Below are 7,451 nucleotides of genomic sequence, written 5' to 3'. Positions count from 1 at the left end.
GAAGAGAGAACGTGATAAATGTGGTTTTATTATCTGGTTAATGTGTTATTAAAGGTAAATTTATGCTTTTAATATTTAATAGTTATTCAGTGCAAGGGGAAATTGACCCCAATTTTGCCAATTTAAGGTAACAACCCACCCCAGAGCTGGTGATGAGCATTTGAAATAAAGCATTTTGACAGTCTGATTTCAAAGGCAGGGTGAACCTCTAATCTGTTTGAGGCGAAGCACCTACCTGCACATTCTGGGTTTTCCTCATTAAAATTCACTGCAAAATCGTGAGAAACCTGGAGGAAGATGAAAAATATGGACTATTGATCATCATGGAACAGTGAGACAAAGGAACACACACACACACACGCACACGCACACGCACGCACACTAACACAGAGTTGGCCAGAAGCAATCAATCACACAATCAAATGTAAAAGTCAACTGATGCATTGTTGTGGGTTGGATAATGAGCATAATTGCGAGCCATGGTACCCCCTCCCCTCCTCTCTGGACCAGAGGCAGCATCATGTGTCAGCCAGAGGTAGCACCAGTCACCCAGGCAGAATGGCCAGTATTTCCTGCTGGGCAGTTCAGTGACTCAGAGAGTCAATCCAGCAGTAGAGAACCCTGGGCTGGACCGGCCCATTCGGTGTGACAGAACAGGGCAGAGCAGAGGCCAGCGGGATCCAGCGGGGGCCAGCGGGGGCCAGCGGGGGCCAGCCGGGTGTCGTAATCACTACAGAAGCAGGAGAGCAGAGCCAGAGTCTCACCTCGTCTCATCTTGTCACAGGAGTGATTACGACACCCTGCTGAGGCTGAGCCATAGCCCAACTCTATGAAAAATATGGTTGGAAATTACCTTGAAGTCAGGCGGAATCTGAGCGCCGAAGCCAAACGCTGGGAACATTTTGTCACTGGATTGAAATGCATGCAGGGATAGAAAACAAAAGAGTGATTAGAATTTGAGCGATGGCACACTGGATTCTGAGCCAGGGATTGTTATCTGAAACACATGCCCATAAACAAGTCCATTCTGCTGGTGACCCAGGACTACCATGGGCTCTGAATGACTTCTCATTTACATAACCTCTGAGTCACTGGTCAACTAGAGGACACTTTCACACACAAACTTTGAAAAGTTATTTTTTCAGGAGAGGAGGAATCAACATTGAAGTGACAAGCAACAGTCATTGCACAACATTTGATATAATAGCTGTTAACGATTGGCTGAGTGTGATTGGCCTCACCTGTCGTAATCCTGGCAGATCTCCCTGACAGCGACCAGAGCTTTGAGGTACTCGTTAGGCTGGTATGGGTGGATATAGTGTAGGAGCAGCTGTTGTGAGGATCCCCGTTCGAGGCGGTGAAATCAATAGCTACCTGGGAAGACAACTGGCAATCAAAGGGGAGTTTGACTACAATTACCTCAAATGTATGCACCTTCCCTTCACACCTCTCACTCTGACACATACACCATCCCACCTTCCCTTCACACCTATCACTCTGACACACACACCATCCCACCTTCCCTTTACACCTCTCACTCTGACACATACACCATTCCACCTTCCCTTTACACCTCTCACTCTGACACATACACTATCCCACCTTCCCTTCACACCTCTCACTTTGACACATACACCATCCCACCTTCCCTTTACACCTCTCACTCTGACACATACACCATCCCTTTACACCTCTCACTCTGACACATACACCATCCCACCTTCCCTTCACACCTCTCACTTTGACACATACACCATCCCACCTTCTCTTTACACCTCTCACTCTGACACATACACCATTCCACCTTCCCTTCACACCTCTCACTCTGACACATACACCATACCACCTCTCACTCTGACACACACACCATCCCACCTTCCCTTTACACCTCTCACTCTGACACATACACCATCCCACCTTCTCTTTACTCCTCTCACTTTGACACATACACCATCCCACCTTCTCTTTACACCTCTCACTCTGACACATACACCATTCCACCTTCCCCTTCACACCTCTCACTCCCTGACCCATACACCCTTACCACCTCTCACTCATAAACACACACACCATCCCACCTTCCTTCCACCTCTCCCTCACTCTGACACATACACCATCCCACCTTCCCTTCACACCTCTCACTTTGACACACCCACACCATCCCACTTCTCTTTACACCTCTCACTCTGACATACACCATTCCACCCCTTCCCTTTACACCTCTCACTCTGACACATACACCATCCCACCTCCCACTCCCCTGACACACACACCATCCCACCTTCCTTTACACCTCTCACTCTGACACATACACTATCCCCACCTTCCTTTACACCTCTCCTCACTCTGACACATACACCATACCACCTCTCACTCTGACATACACCATCCCACCTTCCTTTACACCTCTCACTCTGACATACACCATCCCACCTTCCCTTTACACTCTCCCTCACTCTGACACATACACCATCCCATCTTCCCTTTATACCTCTCCCTCACTCTGACACATACACCATCCCACCTTCCCTTTACACCTCTCCCTCACTCTGACACATACACCATCCCACCTTCCCTTTATACCTCTCCCTCACTCTGACACATACACCATCCCACCTTCCCTTTACACCTCTCACTCTGACACATACACCATCCCACCTTCCCTTCACACCTCTCACTCTGACACACACACCATCCCACCTTCCTTTACACCTCTCACTCCTGACACATACACCATCCCACCTTCCCTTCCACACCTCTCACTCTGACACATACACCATCACACCTTCCCTTTACACCTCTCCACTCACTCTGACACATACACTATCCCACCTTCCCTTTACACCTCTCCCTCACTCTGACACATACACCATCCATCTTCCCTTTATACCTCTCCCTCACTCTGACACATACACCATCCCACACCTTCCCTTTACACCTCTCCCTCACTCTGACACATACACCCCCCATCCCCTTCCCGCTTCCTTACCTCTCCCTCACTCTGACATACACCATCCCACCTTCCCCTTTACCTCTCACTCCCTGACATACACCATCCCCACCTTCCCTTCACCTCTCCTCCCCTGACACACACACCATCCCACCTTCCCTTTACCTCTCCTCCTGACATACACCATCACCTTCCTTTACACCTCTCACTCTGACACATACACCATCCCACCTACCCTTTACACCTCTCACTCTGACACACACCATCCCACCTTCCCTTTACACCTCTCACTCTGACACATGCACCCCATCCCACCTTCCCTTCCACCTCTCACTCCCTCTCTCTGACACACACCATCCCACCTTCCCTTTACACCCTCTCACTCTGACACATACCATCCCACCTTCCCTTCACACCTCTCACTCCTGACACACACACCCATCCCACCTTCCTTTACACCCTCTCACTCTGACACATACACCATCCCACCTTCCCTTTACACCTCTCACTCTGACACATACACCATCCCACCTTCCCTTTACACCTCTCACTCTGACACACACACCATCCCACCTTCCCTTTACACCTCTCACTCTGACACATACACCATTCCACCTTCCCTTTACACCTCTCACTCTGACACATACACCATCCCACCTCTCACTCTGACACACACACCATCCCACCTTCCCTTTACACCTCTCACTCTGACACATACACCATCCCACCATCCCACCTTCCCTTTACACCTCTCACTCTGACACATACACTATCCCACCTTCCCTTTACACCTCTCCCTCACTCTGACACATACACCATCCCACCTTCCCTTTACACCTCTCCCTCACTCTGACACATACACCATCCCACCTTCCCTTTACACCTCTCCCTCACTCTGACACATACACCATCCCACCTACCCATTACACCTCTCACTCTGACACATACACCATCCCACCTTCCCTTTACACCTCTCACTCTGACACATACACCATCCCACCTTCCCTTTACACCTCTCACTCTGACACACACACCATCCCACCTTCCCTTTACACCTCTCACTCTGACACATACACCATCCCACCTTCCCTTTACACCTCTCACTCTGACACATACACCATCCCACCTTTCCTTTACACCTCTCCCTCACTCTGACACATACACCATCCCACCTCTCCTTTACACCTCTCCCTCACTCTGACACATACACCATCCCACCTTCCCTTTACACCTCTCCCTCACTCTGACACACACACCATCCCACTCTGTCTGCTCTGCTATCCTCTTCTACTCTGTTGGGCTTGTTCACCCCCTCTCTCTCAGTCATCTCTTTGATTCTTTCTCTCACGTCTGTGATCTATGGATACATTGTTCCTCGTTAGAAACAGTTAGAGACAGAACGTTTCTCATCTGTTGTTCAGCCTGGCATAGAGAGAGAGCCTAACACTCTCGCCAAGGGATCTGAAGGAAGTATGGAGCCCATTTAAATGTCAACATCAACCACGGTCGCCTTTTAGGTAGTATGAATAAAAGGAAAAGTTAGTGTGTCATAAGAGCAAACACTTCCTGGTCAATTAAGCGTACCTCAGTAAGATCTCCCTTGAGAAGTAGTTTCACACAAACACTATTTACAGGCAGGGGGCAGAGGGCATCCCTTATCCAGAAAAACAACAGATAATTAGAACCCACGTGTTCACAGCTGGGAGAAAGGGATTCTTGAAAAGCTGCAGCTAATGGCAGAGGTTTGTTTCCCAGGTGGTGAAAATGAACCATTCTAACTATCAGAACAAAAGAGGATTATTTATGTAATGTCCCTAAGCTAATGCCTAGGCTTAAGCTCGGCAGGCTAACTCAGTCTTGTGGCACACACATGACCCTGGTGAAAACCCAGTCTGTCACATATACGTCACCCAACTAAAAAGAGAATAATGAGGGCAGTGCCATTTTTTAAAAGTCATATGCATTATTTTGTGTATTTGAATACATTTTGGCATCCTGTGTGAATGTGTGAGTCATGCATGTTAGTGTGAGTGTCAGTGTGAACTCACTGTAAACTGGATCTGACAGCCTCCCATGATGTAATCCAGGAAGGAGTGCATCTTGATGATCTGTGGATGGGAGACAGCAGTTGAGGGCGGGGGACCTCAGCTATCCACAGTGAGAATTGGCACCAATCACTTGGGGATGACATGACAGACACAGTAACTGACCACTTAGGAACATCTTATCCCTTATTCCAGCCTATTATAAAGCAGCTAGTTTAGCATGTTAGCCATTAGCTTTGAGTAAGCAGCTGGCTGTGGGTGCTGTTCATTATGTCTCTGTTACAACTGGTGTCACATGTTGGCCAGTGTTGGGAAATATCAGAGAGGAAGAAGTGGGGATTTACTCCGGCCAAAATCTGTCTACGTGAGATAAGCCTTTTTTTGGTCTATGCGAGTGTGTCGAATTACGAGGCTTATTTAATCTAACAGAAGTTAAATAATGTTTAGGCTGTTACAAATTATATAAGTGGATGAACATGGCATCCGGCAACTTTAGGAAATACAACTTAGTTGTGCCTGTTGTTCACACACATATCTGCCCTCTCCTTAGCTAGAATCCTTCCACTTTATCTCGCCTCCTCCCACCTGCCTCCCATCTTTGAGAACATGTAAACTCAGCAAAAAAAGAAACGTCCTCTCACTGTCAACTGTGTTTATTTTCAGCAAACTTAACGTGCAAATATTTGTTTAAACATAACAAGATTCAACAACTGAAACATAAACCAAACAAGTTCCACAGACAATTGACTAACAGAAATTGAATAATGTGTCCTCCTCATGGACTGCACCAGATTTGCCAGTTCTTGCTGTGAGATGTTACCACACTCTTCCACCAAGGCACCTGCAAGATCCTGGACATTTCTGGAGAAATTGGCCCTCGCCCCCACACTCTGATCCAACAGGTCCCAGACGTGCTCAATGGGATTGAGATCCGGGCTGTATGAGATCCAAGCAGTATGGCTGGTGGCATTGTCATGCTGGAGGGTCATGTCAGAATGAGCCTCCACGAAGGGTACCACATGAGGGAGGAGGATGTCTTCCATGTAACTCACAGCGTTAAGATTGCCTGCAATGACAACAAGCTCAGTCTGATGATGCTGCAACACATCCCCCAAGACCACTACAGACCCTCCACCTCCAAATTGATCCCGCTCCAGAGTACAGACCTCGGTGTAACACTCAGTGAAGAGCACTTTTTGCCAGCCCTGTCTGGTCCAGCGACGGTGGTTTGTGCCCATAGGCGACGTTGTTGCCGGTGATGTCTGGTGAGGACCTGCCTTACAACAGGTCTACAAGCCCTCAGTCCAGCCTCTCTCAACCTATTGCGGACAGTCTGAGCACTGATGGAGGGATTGTGCGTTCCTGGTGTAACTCGGGGAGTTGTTGTTGCCATCCTGTACCTGTCCCGCAAGTGTTGTCATGTCTGCTCCCGCTCTTTCCTCCCCCTGGCGCTTGAAGGCCCCAGGTTGCCCTGCATCATGCACTCCTGCCATCCATCACACACACCTGCCTTCCCTTGTCATGCGCATCAGCGTTATTGGACTGACCTGGACTCACTTCTCACCTGTTAATTTCCTCCCCTATATTTGTCAGTTCCCCAACTCTGTTCCCTGCTGCATTGTATTGTTTTCTGACGCTGTTCCTGTCTCGTTCCATGTCCGTTATTTATTAAATGTTTTACGCCCGGTACCTGCTTCCTCTCTCCAGCGTCAACTCATGTGACAGAATGCAGCAGCCAACATACGAAGCATTGGGGAGTACTGGCATTCCGGTTGGTATGGAGACATCGGCTCTGTGTCGCCACCGATGGAACCGGAGGTGCCTAGCCAGCTTGTCGTGCTTCCACGCCCTCGCTGACTCGAGAGGGTTCCTTTCCCTAGCTGGCTCGAGAGGTTTCCTTTCCCTAGCTGACTCGAGAGGTTTCCTTGCCCTAGCTGACTCGAGAGGTTTCCTTTCCCTAGCTGACTCGAGAGGTTTCCTTTCCCTAGCTGACTCGAGAGGTTTCCTTGCCCTAGCTGGCTCGAGAGGTTTCCTTGCCCTAGCTGACTCGAGAGGTTTCCTTTCCCTAGCTGACTCGAGAGGTTTCCTTTCCCTAGCTGACTCGAGAGGTTTCCTTTCCCTAGCTGACTCGAGAGGTTTCCTTTCCCTAGCTGACTCGAGAGGTTTCCTTGCCCTAGCTGACTCGAGAGGTTTCCTTTCCCTAGCTGACTCGAGAGGTTTCCTTTCCCTAGCTTCGACTCGAGAGGTTTCCTTTCCCCTAGCTGACTCGAGAGGTTTCCTTTCCTAGCTGACTCGAGAGGTTTCCTTTCCCTAGCTGACTCGAGAGGTTTCCTTGCCCCTAGCTGACTCGAGAGGTTTCCTTTCCTAGCTGACTCGGAGGTTTCCTTGCCCTAGCTGACTCGAGAGGTTTCCTTGTCCTAGCTGACTCGAGAGGTTTCCTTTCCCTAGCTGACTCG

The 7,451-nt window shown here is 49.0% G+C and overlaps 1 long non-coding RNA gene across 1 annotated transcript; it reads right to left on the bottom strand.

Annotated features, from left to right (window-relative positions):
* Window positions 1-232: 232 nt before the first annotated feature.
* Window positions 233-1,299, bottom strand: LOC135529233 (uncharacterized). Its single transcript, XR_010453671.1, has 3 exons — window positions 1,242-1,299; window positions 854-908; window positions 233-287 (listed from the first exon to the last, which is right to left on the bottom strand). It is a non-coding gene; the product is annotated as an uncharacterized LOC135529233 (long non-coding RNA).
* Window positions 1,300-7,451: the final 6,152 nt, after the last annotated feature.

The sequence above is a fragment of the Oncorhynchus masou genome, unplaced genomic scaffold, assembly GCF_036934945.1.
Source record: "Oncorhynchus masou masou isolate Uvic2021 unplaced genomic scaffold, UVic_Omas_1.1 unplaced_scaffold_11249, whole genome shotgun sequence".
NCBI lineage: Eukaryota > Metazoa > Chordata > Actinopteri > Salmoniformes > Salmonidae > Oncorhynchus > Oncorhynchus masou.
The sequence above is the reverse complement of the archived record's forward strand: the minus strand, read 5'-3'. Positions and strand labels throughout refer to the sequence as shown.